The sequence below is a fragment of the Tursiops truncatus genome, chromosome 4, assembly GCF_011762595.2.
Source record: "Tursiops truncatus isolate mTurTru1 chromosome 4, mTurTru1.mat.Y, whole genome shotgun sequence".
NCBI lineage: Eukaryota > Metazoa > Chordata > Mammalia > Artiodactyla > Delphinidae > Tursiops > Tursiops truncatus.
In genome coordinates, this window is record NC_047037.1 from 134,642,489 (window position 1) to 134,661,635 (window position 19,147).

The following is a 19,147-nucleotide window of genomic DNA, read 5'->3' on the forward strand; positions in this document are numbered from 1 at the left end:
AACATTTTTTTTTATTGAAGTATAATTGATTTACAATGTTGTATTAGTTTCAGGTGTACAGCAAAGTGATTCGGTTATACAACTGTATATATATTCTTTTTCAGATTCTTTTCCATTATAGATTATTACAAAATATTGAATATAGTTCCCTGTGCTATACAGTAGGTCCTTGTTGTTTATCTATTTCATATATGGTAGTGTGTATCTGTTAATCCCAAGCTCCTAATTTATCCCTCCTCCCCCCCTTTCCCCTTTGGTAACCATAAGTTTGTTTTCTACATCTGTGAGTCTATTTCTGTTTTATAAATAAGTTCATTTATATCATTTTTTTAGAGTCCAAATGTAAGTGATATCATGTGATATTTGTCTTTTCTCTGTCTGACATACTTCACTTAGTATGATAATCTCTCGGTCTATCCATGTTTCTGCAAATGGCATTTTTTCATTCTTTTTATGGCTGAGTAGTATTCCATTGTATATGTGTGTATGTGTGTGTGTGTGTGTGTGTATATATATATATATATATATATATATATATATACCATATCTTCTTTATCCATTCATCTGTCAACGGACATTTAGGTTGCTTCCATATTAAACATTTTAAGGGACGTATATAAACAAGCTAAACACCTTTCCTTAATATATACATCTCTATATCATAGCCGTATTCGACCTAAAAAACGGTTGCCCTGGTGTGTTCCATGTAGACAACACAAACACAGAATCTCTCTCCCTTTCCCCGTCGGCAGTCACTGCTTAGAATTCTCCACCCCTTTCCCCTCCCAGAGCTCCTCCCCCAAGCTCTGACCCTTACTTCTCATCTCTAACTGGCATTCACTTGGGATGAGGGAACCTCAGCCCCCCAAGCCCCACGTCTTCCACAGAATAGTATAGTCACTCTGCTGTCTTGCCGTCCTCCACACCAGAACCGTGATGCTGACTCCTGAGGTAAAATGTCTAGAAAGGGGGGTTGGAGGGTCCTTTTGAAATGTAGGTGAGATGTCTTCCATCCTTATTCTCAGTCTTTATTCTCAATTTATTCTTTGATCCATTCCTGAATTCCTCAGCTGGCACTCACTGGGCTCATCTGACAACTGCAAGGTAGACAGAGAAACAAGCCCAAGTTCTTGGTCTCAAAGCACTAAGAGGCTTGAGGGAAAACACCAATGATCCTGTCCCTTTCCCAACAGGCTTGCAGTTGAAAATGAGAAGATGAAGACCGGACGAGTCCATTCACTGCTGTTCGTGTCCCTATCACATGAGTAAATACATAAATACAGCAAAAACTCTTGAGACTGTAACGGTTTATTAAGGAGTCTCCGAACATGGGGTTACAAACACAAAATGGTTTTGTTTCTTCTACACATTGCCCTTCTCCCGTTGCTCTGTCGAATCATCCTTTGAACACCCCTTAACAGTATCTTGGGCAGAATCCATACCTTCCTAGTCACTGGTGCATTCCAAAGCTTCAATCTCAATCTTGATGTAAATCCCATGTCCTCCTTCCCTCTATGCAGACTTGAGCTGGGACCTTAAATGCTGAAGAGTGGATGAGATCTGCTTCCACGATGCCCACACCCTGCTGCCTGAGCTGTCTCAGTTGATGCGGCAGCAGGGAGGCACCAGAAAGGGACACAGGCCTATTCACTTAGGTGGTCGCTACTGGCATCCTCTCTTGGGTGGTTCTTGAAGCTCTGCTGGCCACCTGGCTTATGATTCCTCTGAATGGCAGCGTCCAAATGCTGGCTGTCTTGTGGGGTGCATGCATGAGCTCTGGGGGCTCTGTCAGCTCCCTTCTCTGCCCCCACCTACTGCACAATTCCCTGACATTCAGAACCTGGTGCTTGGTTGACCTCTTTCAACCCTGCCCCACTGTTCCCTACATCAGGGGAAAATCCCAAAGCCTCTTACTGCTAGGATTCCTGTGCCTGACGGACACTCTTCTTAGCTGGGTACCAGCAAGATGGTTCAAGCTCAGCTTCCTTTCTGGGATGTCCACTGACCCACAAGAAACTCAGCCTGCTTCACGCCCACCCTCTATCCAGGCTGCCTCCCCTCCCATGTCTCTCAGAGAGGCAAATCGGCAAGTCCACTTCTTAAGCCAACGGCCAGTGGGGGAAGGCAAGTCTCCCTTTCTTTCGGGCACCTCCAATCTTTTAGTATTTCCCTGGGTTGTCTCACTTGTCTTCATGTTGAGAGGGACGTCTCTTACTCCAATGTCCTCCTTCTCCCCTCCTAGCTTTATTAGAAACACTGGGTAGTGGCTGGTAATAGGCTGGGTGGGCAACTGAAAAGCCCCACTAAAACTTCCCGGTGTTTGTTTCCAGGGGCTTCCATAGCAGATAACCAAAAATGGAGGGCCTTAAATGACAGAAACTTATTCTTTCATAGTTCTGGATGCCGGGAGTCCAAAATCAAGATGTTAGGAGGGCCACGCTCCCTGTGAAAGCTCTAGAAAAGAATCCTTCCTTTCCTCTTGCAGCTTCTGGTGGCTTTAGATACTCCTCAACTTATAGCAGCATCACTCCAATCTCTGCCTCATCTTCACATGGCCTTCTTCACTCTGTCTCTGCAGGTGTCTCTTCTCTTCTTATAAGGACACCAGTCATTGAATCTAAGGGCCACCCTACTCCAGTATCACCTCTTCTTAACTAATTATATCTGCCAAGACCCCATTTCCAAATAAGGTCACACTTGGAGGTTCCAGGTAGTCATGAATTTTGGGGAAACACTATTCAGTACAATCTTGTCACAGAAAACTTCCAGGTCATTTCCCTGAGAAGCAGAAGAATCAGAGAGAAGCTTTGAGATGTGTCTTGTTCTACAGAGGGCTTCAAGGGAGAGAAACTTTAGTGAAGGTGATGGTACAGGATTCATGCAGACCCATCACTGGGATCTACAAAAAAAGCCAAAAAAAAAAAAAAGGTGGCGGGGAGATAGACAATAATAGGTCATGAAGATTACTGGCTAAAGAGATATCCCTAGACCCTTTAACTACCCTGGACCTAGGAATGACCAGCTTCTCACTCGCCAGCCCCCAATCCCCTTCCTTCCATCCTTTCAGCCACCACCCTGTAGGTGACCATGACGGCCACTGCAACCCCCACAGCCAGCCCCTGGCAGGCAAGGGGAGAAGCTACATCACGCCTCTGGAAGGAGGTATTTGCCCAGCACATGTTAATACTCTTGATACACCTGCCCGTGGAGTGAATGTACCTGCGGTGTTTCTTCTAGCCCAGTTTGGATGATGTGACACAGCTCAGGTGGGCTTTAGTCACCTGTCTTGGGATCCTGCTGTTCTTTGTATGAGGAAGAACATTCTAATCCCCAAAACTAACTTCTAAATCTGCCCTTCCATAAGGCATGGATTCCCTAAAGCACCACTATTGGGGAAAGGTTGTTTATATAACAATGAGATAAACCTTGAAATGTCCAACTTAATACATCAAGCCAGAGGAACATGTTAAAGATTGAGGATGTAATCTAGGAGAACTCTATTCTTACTCATTTTCTCATTAGAAGTATGTTTAAAATTTAGTTTATATCCTTCCCCCCAAAACAGTGATAAATACTTCCTTATATGTGTCACTAGCTATTAAAATTGATTATTCAAAATAAATAATGCATCATATTCAGGATTAAAAATGGAAATTGTATTTAATATTTTTGATAGCTTGAGGAAAATATTACTGAAGCTCAATTTCACTTAAACTAGATAATTTGTTACAAATGACATATCATTTTTAATACATATTAAAATATGATTCTTCCCTTTTAATAAATAGACATGAGCACAGACTTTGGGCAGAAGCTGGGGCTCTATTCCAGCTATTTTTCTAACTGTGTTAACTTGGCAAAATAATGGCCCTTATAAGCCTCAGTATTTTCACCTGGAAAATGGGTTTAATGATACAATCTACCTCAAAGTGTTATGATGAGATTAAACGAGTTAATGCACGTAGAGCTCACAGAACAGAGTCTGAAACACAGCAAGCACTACACAAGTTCTACTGTTGTAGTTTTTTGGTAGGCCTTTCTGCCTTGTCTTTTCTTCCTCTCCACTTTAAGTTTCCAAAGTACAGAGGAAAACATACCAGCAATTATCTCTCCCCAAGCCCTCAGCATGGTGCTCAGCAGAAGCCGGGTGTTTCTAGCGCTGTGGTTGAAGTTGCGGAATCATTTACTTTCCTGTGGCATTCTGATACAGTTCAGAATTATTGATCTTGGTTTCTGGGAACAATATGGTTACATATCAGACATTTTCAGACAAAATTTTGTCTTCTCCTAGAAAGATAAGGTAAAGTGTCACAGCCTCCTAGTCTTGACACAGAGAAATGATCAGTTGGGAGTCAGGAGCCCTGGCCTCGAGTTCCATCTCTGCTGGCTACTAGTTATGGTATCCTTAAAAAAAAATCACTTTTCCCACACAGACCTGGGTTCTCCCATTTGACAGTGAGAAAAGTTCTTCCTGTGCGATTACGTAATTGATAATAATGACAGTGACAGCCACATCACCTCTAACGTAGACCAGGCATGAGTCAGTGCTTTAGAATTACCAACTCCTTCAGTCCTCAAGATACGGTTCCCACACCAGGACTTTAGAGTCCCCACTCTCATTATCCCCATTCTACAGCTGGGGAAACTGAGGCACAGAGGCCCCACTGCTGGTAAGCGGTAGGACCAGAGTCTGGTTCCAGAGCCTGACTTTTTAGCCATTACCCAGTACTGCCACCTCCAAGTTCATCAGCATCTGCAATACTAACAAATACTTAATGTGCTTCCCCTAAAACTCAGCATATGTTGGACCCCGTGCCCTCAGGCCTCTGGGACATCACTAGAATAATCCCTCAGCTCATCTTTCAAGAGAAAATTCAATGTCCACTCCCCTGAAGCTTTCCTGAGTCTCAGTGCCAACAGACATCACTCCTACTTTGACACACATTCCAACCCTGAGGCTGGTATGGCCACTGCGGTGTCCTAAGTTGGTGGCCATTGTTTTATATGAATTGTCCCATCTCCCTGCGCACATGATTACGCTCTGACATCAGAGGCTGTGTCATCCTCTATTGGTATCTCCCTGCTGGAGCACATAGAAGGCCCAGTAAATATCGTCACAAGTCAGAGCATCACCGACGTGTGGTGCATCCTGGTCACATCACCTATTGATTAAGCCGATAGGATGTGGGACGGGGGTTGGGGAGAAGCCTGGGACTCCTAAATTCATGGTGCAGGAACGGAGTGGAGGCAGCATGGTGAACCAAGACTGGCAATGGAGGAGGACTGCAGTTATTCAGGGAAGACAAGGAGTTAGGACACACCAGGCTTATTTCTACAACAGGGTGTAAGAACGCAGCACCAGACAGACACCGAGTTGCCACAGGAGCTTCCTGAAGGATCCTTCACTCAGTCCACAAGAGTTGCCCTGGAGGAGCAATGCATCACTCGTAATGCCATTTCCATGTTTACCTTTTTGAAATATTAATGGCCTTGGCTGGCCTTTGTTCTGCTGATTATGGACACAGAACCTGTCCCTAGAGGAGGCGGATGCAGAGCCCAGGACTGAAATTCCATCAAGCCTTTTGATCAGTAGAAATCCTTTAAGCTATGACAATAACTCAGGTCCACTCCTTCTTTCATTTAATTCCAGAGACTTGGAGGAAGTTTCGTCCCTGAGACAGAATTCCATTTCATTTCTAACACCACACCCTGTGGCTTAGAGACAGAAGGCTCACCAGCAGGGTCGAGGGTCTACAAGGTACAGGCCATTCACCGTAGACGGCTGATGCTGCAAGTGTCATGTACTGGGCACAATGGTTCTCAACCCCACAGCCTGGGAGGAAAGTTCATTTTAGGATTTATACCAGGAGTACATACATGAGAAGAGGGTTATACTTTCTGTGTATCTGCTTTGAAGCTCTGTGCACCAGATTGTTCATAACAGAAGACCACATGAACTTCTGTGGATGTGTCTCTACATCAGTGCTGTCCGGAAATGGCTGTTGGATCCACACTAAACAAAGCTCTCGAGAAGAGAGAGAGGACAGAGGATGTTTCTGGTAGAAGCTACAGAAGGCTAGTGTTTCAGGAATGAAAACCAAGCTGCAAATGCAGAGCTGGAAAGTGGGATATTGCTGCTCAAGGGGCCACCAAAATGCCTTGAAATCCCAGAAAGAAAGGACAGTCTCAGTGAGAGGGTTCCAAGTAGTGACAGCAAATGTGCATCCAACTCTCAAGGATTTGGTGGTTTACCTGCATCCCATATACAGACCAACCATCGGCTATTGTCTCAGACTCTGCATGATTAAAGGCCCTCTGGTGCAGTCCCCATCTAAAGATCACATACATAACCTCACACACACACACACACACACACACACACACACACACACACACACACTAGCAGACACCACAGGTGCCCTGTCCATATCCCTTTGGCCCTTCCCTTTCCAGTGCACTCTGGCCCAAAGTCCAACTTCCAGCACCTGCAATTTTTTGCCTAAAGGCTTTCTCTGGCCACCAGAACCTGATCTGCTCATAGACATTTCAGGTTGGAATTGACAGGAATTAATGCTACTGGGAGCAGCCAGTGACTGATGGGAGTTAGTGGGTACATACAACTCAAAGTGGGAAAATTCTGTAGTTCAAGTTCAATAGCATTTTCCAGAGCTTGGATATATATTACACACACACAGACAGACAGACACACACACACACAAACACACACACTCCTCTACTATTCAGAGAAGGTTTACATTGTACGACACTCGTATCTTCACATCAATTTTATTATTGTTCTTATCATTTCACTTTAGAAATGAAGAAACTGAGTCTCAGAGAGTTAATAGATACCAAAGTCATATAGTGCACTCAAGACCACTTCTAGGTGCTTCCAATGCCTTCAGTGTTTCCACTGTGCCAGTGCTGCCTCAATGGAAGCGACAATCAAGGACACACTTCCAAAGAGCTCATTTATCGTCACTGTGTCTCTTGGTGAAAGGCACAATAGATACAAGGGCAGAACAAACATTACTCTAACCTCAGTGGTGAATCAGTTCTTACCTATTCCCCACCATCTACTGGCACACACTACAAACAACAGTAGATGCTTAAGAAATACATGGTGGATGAATGGATAGATGGAAGCATGGATGGATGGATGATGGATGGATGAGTGGATGGATGGTGCATAGGTGGATGGATGGATGGTGGATGGAGGATGAGTGGACGAATGTATAGCCATTATCAGTCCTCAATGAATATCTATGTCTACTGCATCCTGAGCAAGAACAAGGGTGTAGTAACAGCTTATTAAATATGATTTGCATATAACCTATTGCCTATTTTACGTCCCAGCACCAAAGACATCTGAGAGGGTTTGTGTGAGAATGTCATCTATTGGGGTTGTCAGAGCAGAAAATGTCTGAGAAAAACAAGTCTCAAACAGTCACCAGAGGCTAGGTTGAAATCCAGTAGTGGTTCTTATGCCTAAGTGCGCATAAAAATCGCTTGCGAAACTTGTTAGAAATGCTGACTTCCTGCCATAAGTCTAAGGTTCTAATTTAACAGGAACCCAGGAATCATGCAGTATCCTCAGGTAATTCTGAAGACACCACAAGGGTTGTGATGCTCTGAATAGGGATGAAGGGATCCCCTTCACAGAGACCTTTTCTTCTCTCCTTTAGTTTATTGTCAGGATTTGCCTTATTGTGTCAGCATCACAAATACACATGAGGCTTGAAGAGGGAATCATAAGTGGGATATAAAAGGCATCACTCCCACCCTGGATACTCACTGAAAGTGTCAGGGAAAACACAGCATCAAAGCCTTAGGTGTAGATAGGGTAGATAAGGAGATTAGGGGCCAGAAAAGTCAACCCCCGACCCAGTGCATCAATCCCTTATAAAGCTGCCAAAAGAAAGTCGTCTCACTTTTGCTTGAACACTTTCTGCAATAAGAAGTTCTCTACCTCCTGAAACTGTCATTGTTGAACAATTTGGTTACATGGTTCTTAGTGGTTCCAGTTCTGTTTACTGAGGCCACAAAGATGAGGTCCAATTGTCCATGCACCATACAACTCATGGAATATTTAGGGACAAATGGCATTTCTGTTCTAAGATAAGCACACCCTCCCCCTTATTCCTGTAAGTATTCATGAGATAGAGATTGACAACTATTAACATCTAAGTGATGCCCTCTGGACCTACCTTTGAATTTAGCCTCCCAGCTGTGGTCAGATACGAATAAGTAGAGAGGGTCTATCACACTATCATACCCTTTTATGGACACTCTACCCCCATTATTGCCTTCTAAAATCACATTAGCTGATCTAGTGGTCAAATCCTATTGAGCCAAACCTCAATTAAAACCCCAAAGTCTTTTTCACAAAACCTCTGTGTGTGTGGCATTGATTCGGTTATCAGCACTCGTTGAGTAAAGGCATTCACCCATGTTGTGACTCATCTAACTACTTGGCCTGCATTTTGGCATCTCTCCATCTGCTCCACGTAGGAATAGGCTCACTGCTTCTTCAGCCTTCCTGTGTTCACTAAATCTGGGTAGAGCTATCAAAATCAACTCTCCTACCCCTGCCCCCTGGAAATACACCATCATTACGTTAGTGGAGACTCTTGATCTGGGATCTGATCATATCTGCAGAAAGACATGACAGATAAGACTTCGTTTCTTATGAAGGTAAGAGTGAAATGAAGGGTTCTTGTCATGAAAAATTACTTCCACCCATGCTGACACTGGAGAATAGGGCAACCAGGGTGCTGTCAGAGTATCCAATGAATGAGGGAACTTTTTTCCCATCTCACTGATGGTTTAATAAAAGTTTAATCTATTTATATTTATTTTGGTCTATTTTAGCTTTCACTTCCTTTGCTTTTTTTTCTTTCTTCCTTCTTCCCTGCCTTCAGCTCTGTTTTCGTTTCTTTTTTCTTTTGAAATTATATAGTCACATTTCTCTACTTTTATTATTATAGTATTAAGCATACACAACTATCTTTTTTCAGATTTTGATGCTAACCAATAACTCTACTCTCCCACCAGATGAGAATCTTTAATTCCACCCTAAATATTGCCTTTCTATCACCCATGACATTGTGGTCTAGAATTTTAATTCCCTCTCATTTCAAATATCCCCTCAAATATTATTATTGCTATTCTTATAGTAGATTTGTAAAATGTTTTTACCCGTTTCACAACTTTCTTGCTTTTTGATGCCCACTGATTCCTTATAGCTTCCATTTTCTTCTTTCAGTATTGCATTGTTTTATTTGCTCTTTCAGGTAGTAAGTCTCTTAGTCTTTGTATGTCTGTAAATGTATTTATTTTACCTTTACTCATATCAGGGAGTGAAACAATTATATTGAGAGAGTTCTGAGGGTAATGAAAACAGGGAAATGATGATGATAACACTTGACAGCAGCCCTGCCAGCATCCCAGGCTCATGGCTGCTGAAAAAAGCTTCCCTCCTTTTGAATCATCATTTAACTGAGTATAGATATGAAGTTGATAGTTACTTTCTCGTAGCATTTAGAAAATAGTATTTGATCATCTTCTGACATGTCTTGTTGCCAATCAAAAGTCTGCTGTCAGTTTGATTGCAGCTCCTTTTCATGTACACGTTTTATTTAATTTAATTTTAATTAATTAATTAATTATTTGGCTGTGCTGGGTCTTAGCTGTGGCATGCGGGATCTAGTTCCCTGACCAGGGATCGAACCCGAGCCCCCTGCATTGGGAGGGCAGAGTCTTAACCACTGGACCACCAGGGAAGGCACAGGTATGCGTTTTAAAGATTTTTATATCATCTTACATATTCTGTAATTTAATTCCAAGGAGTTAGGTTTGGACCATGTTATGTATCCTCTTCAAGATTCAGGGTTCTACTGCAAACTGGTTAAAGATTTTTCATTATGGAAAATTCTCCACCAGTATGTCTTTGACTATTATCTCTCCTTCATTCTATCTCTAATTTCTTTCTGGAACTCAGCTATATTTTGGAGCTTCCTGTTTTGTGTTCATTGTCTCAATTTCTGTTTCATATTTGTACCATCTCTTTGTCTCTTTGAGCTGTATTTTGAGCATTTTATTTTTTCAGCCTTAACTTCAAAATGATTTCTTTCTTCACTTGCATTAGCAATCTTTGTTTCTTTCTCAAACCCAACTGCTTTTCATCTTGCATTACAAAATCTATTTGTGCTTTTCACCTTGATCATCTAAATCATGCCTATTTTCAAATTCTTTGGACATTACTCTTATCTGCAGTTCTTAGTGAATTCTCCCATTTGTTGCATCTGTTGACCCTCTCTCAAGGGGTGAATGTCACTGTGGGTTTTGTAATTTTTTAGTTACTTGTGGGAAATGAGAACATACAAGCTTGCATGGTGTGTGAGATGTAAGCTTGGCTCTTGTATATGAGGCCCTTGTGAGAATTCCACCTGTGTGCCCTGGGTTATGGAGGTCACCTTAGGGGGACAGGCTGACTTTGGCTCCTGCAGACTCTATGGAGTCCCAAGCTGGTTTTTACATTCATGTTGTGCTAGACTTGTTTTCAGTGGTATTTTTTGGCTTGAGATCTGGCTGTGTACATTTAGTCTCACACTCATACTGTGCAAGCCTGTGCTTTCTGATTTCCCTCAAGTAACTCTTGCTACCCAAGGTCCAGAGCATAAAGCCCACATCTGGGGCTGGTGGGTGGAGTTTTAATCCCTATTTCATTGATGGGCAGTCCTTATCACTGGGAGTTCAGTCTCTCCTCCTGCATCCAGGGATCTTGACGCCTGAACTCCCTGACAGTGCATTGTTACAACCCAGACCCCTGGGAGACACTCCATCCACAGTCCCCGGCCCTCCTTCTCCTCCAACTCTGGCTTCTTGTTTCTGGCATCTGGAGATCTCCCTTCCCAGCTTTTGAGCTCACCTCTGGATTTTGTCTTTGTTATTTTTGGAATAGAAGGGGAACTTTCCCAATTATCTCGGTCAACCATCTTGATCAGAAGTTTAAAGGGTCTTTGAAACGGTAGAGGATTTAATTCATGGGCAATGCTTTCCCCTTAGCCTTTAATCGAATGTCTTTACAGCCACCCACCTCTGCATCCGGGTCCTGTAAGGGCAAGCAAGTACCTATATAGCAAGACAAAAATATCACACACATTCACGGCGGCAAAAGCCTAACCTCACAGGAACTGCTCTGAAAGGGAAAGCACCATGTGAAGAAACAAGTTTTGATATGTTCAGTGAACACTAGTCTTGGTATCTTCTGTGTGCTCATCCAGTAAAAGATGTTGAAATGAAAGGGAAGTTTCTCTACCTCTGTGTTCCTGGCCTGGAAGTGAAAGGACTTACATTATAAGAAGTACCATTTATCTTGGAAATATAATTTTGAAAATAAGACTCTTTCTTTGCAGGTCCTCTTCACCCCAGCCCTGATCAGAAACTCTGAGCAGCTGCAGGTGTATGCAGAGCTGAATGTGCCTGAAGTTCAGTCGTTCAATAAGATACAACAGAAATGTTAACAGCAGTATTGATTTTTTATTATGTTTGTATTGCCTGTTTCATTTTATTTTCCTTGCAGGAAATTTTTAAATCAAAAATCCAGTTATTGAAATGCCCCATAAGCCAAATGATACTAGTGAGGCTAGAGGAACACAGGCATTAAATCCCTCCTGGCTTTCTCTCTTCCACCTTTGCCCACCCCCAGTCCAAGACTGAAAGCTCCTCCATTTCCAGCTGAGAGTAAATGCATGTGACCTTCAGTTCCACAGAGGTTAACCTAGTCTGATTAACTTTTCCATGTTATTCCATTAAATAAAAACAGTTTTGACACCCAGAGACTAAAGCATCCTAGAGATAATACAATAACCCTATGCAATCATTGCAAATTGGATTGTAATAATTCATTTAGGTGACCATACATATTTGTTATATGTAATATGAAACATCGCAAAATGAAATCAATAGAAATGTTTCTTGTTAATGAAGATATACTGGGCTGTTATGTGTGGGTTGCGGACTCAATACCACAGAAATCTTATTTGTATTATAAATTTCAGGGTATCCTGAGTGTTACAAATGAAGATAGCATTTCTTAAAGAAGCGATGGCTGGTCTTTTAGAAAATTATATCATAAATTTTATGTCATTTCTTGGTCTTTCAAGATCTTTGCACAGCAACATAGTCTTATAATTCAAGTAAAAATTCTGGCTGAGTGATTGCATTCAACAATTTGCAAACAAACTTTTACCCAAACTTCCATTTTAAAATTACAGAGTTCAAAATAATTTAGCTTCGGTAGTTCTGAAGATGTTACCTCAGAAGATTTTAATATACTTTTTAGGGTGTTTCCTTCCTCCTAACATAAAAACTGCAGATGTAGAGGTACAAATTGATAGGTATAGGTACAGATATGTAACCATACACACATCAAGCACTGTGACTGTAATGAACTTCACTATTAGAATACTACCCTTACCTTCACAAGTGAAATACAATATCACATAGCATTATATAGTATACTATAGTATGATAATATAACGTACATGTTTATTTATAGGTATAGATAAATAAAATAAGATTGTTTTAACTGTGTGTTAACTGAACTCACATGGTATTTTAAAAGGCCCATTTTAATAGTAAGCTCTGCATTTTGAACACTATTATGGTGATATTTCAGATGAACAGTTGGCAAATATTGGCAATAGGTGCAAAGAATTAGTGAAGTCCTAAGTTATGACGCCATTTACACTTCTCTTGTCAAAGCTCCTATGCTTTCCTTCTAGTGAGACCTGACACGTTGAGTAAGGCCCATAAGAATGGCATCCATCACCCTCGTGAGAAAGGAGGATTACAAAACGCAAGTAGAGTTATTGGCAATAATTAAATGGTTATCCGGGATAGTATAAGTTTAAAAGAGACCCATAACAGGTAATTGTAATGATGTCTCTCCCTCTGTTATCTTTTTGATTAATGCTACTCTCTCCCGTTTCTACAGCACCCTCTGAAACCCTCAACTTTAGGTAAACACAGACTAAAACCTGCTTTAACTGGTTCAACAACTCTCAGCTGAAACCTGGTTCTACCTGCACCCCTTGTGAGCCTCTTGGACTTGGCTGGTGCCCACTTCCACACCCGCTGAAGGGCTGTCTGAACGGACAGGAGCTGGGGCTGGCTTTGCCTTTGCCTCCTGCTGTCAGTCTTTTAAATATTTTGAGTGTGGGCTCTTCAGACTACACTGCCCTCTCACTTTCCTCTGCACTGTTTTCTACCTTCCCCTCATTTACCCCCTACACTCACCGGAGACTTGGGTTCCTATGTTGGGGTCATAGGTGTCCATCCATGAGCTTCTCCAGGCTCTTTCACCTGAGACTTTCATCACTGGGACCAGCTCTGCCTCTGAAATGGGAAACTGGGATTCTGTCTTTACACCTTCTACTCCTCTGACTCTCACCTCTGCTTCCAATCTGATGTCTCCACCTCCTCTAGAGCTTCTCCTGTGTACCATCACAAGTGTCTGGAACCTCCCCCTTCCTCCTGACTCTGCCCTCATCCTGATAACTTGTTCTAGCTCTGCCTGCCTTAAAAAAAGAGAGAGGCAATTCTCTGAATCTGGACCCCAAGATCCTCTCTAGCCACTTCTCTCTTGCCTTCCCTTCCCAGTGCAATTTCTTGAAGGAATAGCTTACGCTTCTCTCTTCTTCTCCCCTCCTTACATGCCACCACCAGCTACCCCTGAAACTGCTTTGGCTGAGTTGCCAATGCCCTGTTAATTTCCAAATCCAATGGAAACTTGTCTGTCTGTCTTTTTCTCTATCTCCTGTGGCCAGGAATTCCCATTCCTGCAGCATTCTGATTGCATGAACTCATGAACTCCCCGATCTGTGGTTGCTGCATCTTTATCCATGAAAGATCTCTCTTCCTCCATCTGTTCTTTTTTCTTAATTTGAATTTTTTTTAAATGATGAGTTATTTCAAACATTCATAAAAGTACAGGGAATAGTAGGTTCATCTCTGATTCTCTTATTTTCTCATCCTCTGCAGTTGTTCCTAGTGGCCTCTTCCCCCTGCTAGTTTTAACTACTAAATCCTTTCCATCTCTTCCTCCTGACCTGCAGGTCTGTGTCCTCCCACATCCAGACACCCCCACTGGACACCCTACAGGCTGCTCCACCAAACTGACCTCTTCTCCACACACAAGCCTGCTCTCCTCTTTCATCATTTGTATTGGTGATTATCTGTGTTGCCAACCAAGTTGGATAACAGAACGCTTCTGGCAAAGTTCTGTTATCACATCTCAGAAACCTCTTCATACTCTATCTCTCCTCCCAGGCCCCAACCATGGCTTTAGTTCAGACTTTTATCATTTCTTGCTGGATTTGATGTAACAGTGTAACAGATGTAACAGTCTCCTCATTAGCCTAGTTCTAAAAGTTCTTCAGTCTTGCCCCAGCACCTTCCAACCCAGCCTCCACCCACCTCTACACACCTCTACACGGATTTTTTTCTTCATACAATTAAAATTCTATCATGCCTCTTCCCTCCTTGGAAGGCATTGGGATCCCTCCTTGAACTCATGATAAGGTCCAGACTATAACATTGGTACCAGATCCAACTGATCAGTCCCCCAACCCCACTCACAAACCCTCTGCTCTTCCAAGCTGGTTACCCTCTCCGTCCAAGAATGCCACTCCCCTGGGTTCCCCCCAACCGCAACCATGGAGCTAACTCTAAGTCTTCCTTTAAGACTTAGAATCTTGAAGTGTTTCCTCCTCTGCATCATCTTGCTAGGTCTCCAGTTAGGAATGATGCTTCTCCTCTCTGGATGCCTCTATCACTGCTCTGACCTCGCTGCTACTACCATTTGCATGTTGGTCTCCCTGGCCCATCTGTGTAAGCCCAGAAAACAGGGACTGTTCTGACCTCTACATAACCAGGATTTAGCACATTTCCTAGCATTCAGTCCTCAATAAGTACCCAACATCTCCTGACTCAAGAACTTGTTCATATGCACAGAGATGGTGTGCTGGGCCTTAATACAAAATCAATAAAATTGCAGAGGATTGTAAAAACTCCACTAAGGGCACAGTGTTCAGTATAAATTAAACAAACATTTCAATTCAAGAGCCACGATTTCTACTGCTTTAAAACACGTCAAGGGAAGCATTATATAACTCCCATGTCCTTGAACGCTATTACTTCGGAAGGATAGGCAGATAATCAAATGCTCACTTTAGAGGTTGAACCCTTGTCTTATCATAGAAAACTGGGTAGTTATTAATGAGGTGATCCATTGATGATAAACCTCTATCCCAGGGCATAACTCTGAAATTGTTCATGCTGTGCTGCTCTGTGACTCTGGGCAGGAACCGGGGGCTTGGTTATTTATGTGACGGGTGGGAGAAGAGAAAGGAGGACAGGATTTAAGTCAAGGAGCCCCTGCCCCAAGTGGCTGAGAATTAAGGTCATCTTAGCCCCAGGGAGGCTAAGGGTTCTCTTCCCCATATCACAGGTTATGTATTGGCATCCCTCTACTGCTTTGCTGAATAGAATACCTGTATCACCCAAAGATAACCTATTCTCTTTTCTTCAGTTAATAAGATTGAGCTTATAATTTATTGAACGTGAATAGGTTATTATGAGTTCTGCAGAGATAGATTCCCATGCGACCTGATTATTTTCTTTTTGTTCACCCCCATGTCCCATTCTCTGGGCTTCTCTTTTTTGTTCAGTGTCCCAGGAGGCTGGGCCTATGAACTTTTCTAGTGAGCTTCCCTACCTTGTGGCTTCTGGTAGGGTTCTGACAATGGGAGCCTTGGCAGAAGATTGGGGTTGGAGGAGGGAAAGACCAGGCACTTATTTCTTCTACACCCTCTCTGCCAACCCTCAGTTTTGCCAATGGCTGCATTTCTCTGCCTGTGGTCCCAACCTGAATCAGGGAGGCATCTCCCATAGATCTCAATTCCTACCCCTGCTCTGTTTAAGCCAAAGGGAATTAACAGATTCCCACTGATGCTCACCCTTGGGTGTACCACCTTGCTGATTCCTTTACCCCTTGACCTCTGACATTGTCTCTTCAACGAACCCCTGTAGTACACAGTCTATTTCCTGCCAGGAGTCTGATGGGGAAAACCTCCTTGATTCCATCCCTCATCATAAGCCTGACTGCAGTAGCCACACCATCTTCAGGACAGTTATGCTTGGCACTGTGGCACTGGACAGACAGATCTCTCTGATGGTTGGCCTCGATCCCCGAATCCCTCCCCTCCTTGAATCAGTCATATTTCTCCAGAGAAACAGAACCAATAGGGTATTTAAGGAATTGGCTTAAACAGAACCAATAGGACATTTAAGGAATTGGCTTTTACGACTATAAAGACTAGGAAGTCAATTGGGAGATTGGAACTGACATATACACACTACTATATATAAAATAGATAACTAATAAGGACCTACTGTATAGCACAGGGAACTCTACTCAATACTCTGTAATGGCCTATATGGGAAAAGATTCTAAAAAAAAAAAGAGTGGATATTTGAATATGTATAACTGATTCACTTTGCTGTACACCTGAAACTAATACAACATTAGTAAATCAACTAGACTCCAATAAAAAACTTTTTTAATTAAAATAAAATAAAGACTAGGAAGTCCAAAATCCATAGGGCAAGCTGGCAGACTGGAGATTCAGTTAGGAATTTATGCTGTAGTCTTGAGTCTGACAGATGGAAACTCAGGCAGAATTTCTACATTGCCCTAGAGGCAGAATTGCTTCTCCTTTGGGGAACCTCAGTCTTTGCTCTTAAAGCCTTCAAATGATTGAGTGAAGCCCATCCACATTATGGAAGATAATATGGTTTATTAAAATCAACTGATTGTAGATGTTAATCATATCTAAAAAATGCATTCACAGAAACATCTAGATTAGGGTTTAACCAAACCACTGGTCACCACAGTCTAGCCAGTTGACACATAAAATTAATCATCCCCCAGCCCCCATCCACCACATACATTCAGTTTCTTCTGGGTATGGAGTTACCTCTTTACCTCAAAAGCTAACAAGGACTTAGAACAATTTGTACTCACTTATACCCTCTTAGGAGGTAAGGATAAGAAATACCTAGTGAAACAACAAAAACAAACACCTTCATGGTATCAGAGAGACCATCCAAAATCCATCAGGCTCTGCACAGAGTATAACCCTGTTACATTTTTTTATTGACACTGATTGGCTTGTGCTTGAAACTGCCCAAGAAATTTAGAAATATGGAAAATAGGATTAGAAGGAGTTTGAACTATGACCCAAGAGATCAAACCCTGACAACTTGGTATGCTAAACTATATTAAAATGTATGACTTTGAAGGAAGAGATCAATATTTTTTTTCTGTTTGTGAAGAGCCTGCACTAAATGATAGTGAGATATAAGCAGCCTGAGAACGTAAACATATCCTAAGGATTTCCATGGCTTGTCGTTGTCCAAGGCAGCCATCTATAGAAAGGGAAAATGTGACGAGCTTCTAGAAAGAAGAGCTGAGACATTTGCTTGTTTGTTTATTTTAAAACCAAGAACAGATTTATAAATTACATATGTCTTAAAAACCACGTGACTACCACTATGGACCTGACCCAAGACACTCTTTTTTAAGTATAGCAAAATACAACTGAAAACGCAGCTTTCTCTTAGCCTGAGTGCCACGGAGGTTTCTGTGCCTTCTGCAATGGCGGCACTCCTCTGCCTGTAGCCACGACCCCTTCAGGAGTCTCTCTCCCCCACGTACACCTTTCCTTCCCTACCCCTTCAGGCCTAAGGGAGGTGCCAACTTCCTGCTAAATGCATCACCAATCCTTCCTGCAACCAACAGAATCTAGGAGAAACAACAGGCCAAGAATGGAAAATCTTAAGTCCTAAGAGAAGTACCCATCCAGCCAACCCCAGAAATCCTTCAGTCTTTAGCCAACATGTGTTCTTTTTCTAAAACAAACTCACCAAGGAGCTGGTCACTCTCTAAGTGTCCCTCTCTGAACCGCCACATTTCCCTTCACATTTGTTCCTGTCCCTTCCTACATCATCTTCTCCTTCTTCTCTCACTCTCCCTCTCCTTCCCTCTCTCTCTTTCCCTCTCTCCCTCTCTCTCTCTCCCTCTCTCCCTCTCTTTCTGTCTCTCCCTCTCTCCCTCTCCTTCCCTCTCTCCCTCTATCTCGCTCTCTCTTTCCCCTTCTCCTCCTCTACAGACAGACAAGCTTTCTTAATGCAAAGGGCTACTTGAATGCAGAAGAACCTCTTCACCATCTGCCTCTATTACAGTATCACCAACTGAGGTACGCCAATTACAACAAAAGGAATTCAACCAACTCTTATTCTCTTAGCGGAGGTGGTCCTCCAGCAATCACACACATTGAGTCCAAGACCCAGATTTTTCTCATCCATGCACCATAACAAAGGACTTTTTATATGCGAAATAAACATGAAGGGGCTGCCAGACCAATTAAATGTAAGTGATTTACTTTATGCTGTGATTTCCTAGCTAAATATATCTCAAAACTTCCTTCTGGAATATTGACGCTTTCCTTTCCCTGTGTAATTTTTGTCTTTGATTATCAAGGCTGCTTTGCCTAGCTTTGGCTTATATCTTTATGGTCTCACACTACCAAGCAAAGTGAGGACTGCCTATACCTAGACCCTCCGACCTGCCATGAGAATGAGATGGAGCTTTCTTTTCCCCCTTTATGAAACCTTTGCAACTGCTTAGCAAATAAGAGCCAAAAGAGGCCAGATGTTGGGAAAAGAGGGCAAAAAAAAAAAAATCGCCTTTAAACAAATATTTTCCTTTCTCTTGATACAGAGATGCCATCCACCCTATATCACCAAATAAAGCTCTTCTGGAAAATGCTGTCACTGATGGACGGGGGGGAGAGCACACTTGCTGCATGTGACCAGCAGGAGCCAGAGTTTATCACCTTTCCTTCTCAGGAGGGAGGGGAGAGACTCAATAAGGGATTTCCCCAGCGGTGCCCAGCTGGTGGGGTCACTGGGACTCACGCTCCTCCACAAAACGTGGAACCCCCTTGCCCTCCACCCACCCCAGTGTGAGCTGGGGACCCTTGCCCATGCTCCTGATCTTGGTCATCTTGGGTCAAATCTT

The 19,147-nt window shown here is 42.6% G+C and overlaps 1 long non-coding RNA gene across 1 annotated transcript in view; it reads right to left on the reverse strand.

Annotated features, from left to right (window-relative positions):
- Nucleotide 1: 1 nt before the first annotated feature.
- LOC141278614 (uncharacterized) overlaps nt 2-19,147 on the reverse strand; it is a 42,760-nt gene continuing 23,614 nt past the window's right edge. Inside the window, exons 3-4 of the long non-coding RNA XR_012331604.1 lie at nt 4,098-4,233; nt 2-2,899 (exon numbers count right to left, since the gene is read on the reverse strand). This is a non-coding gene — a long non-coding RNA (uncharacterized lncRNA). The remainder of the gene's footprint in view (nt 2,900-4,097; nt 4,234-19,147) is intronic.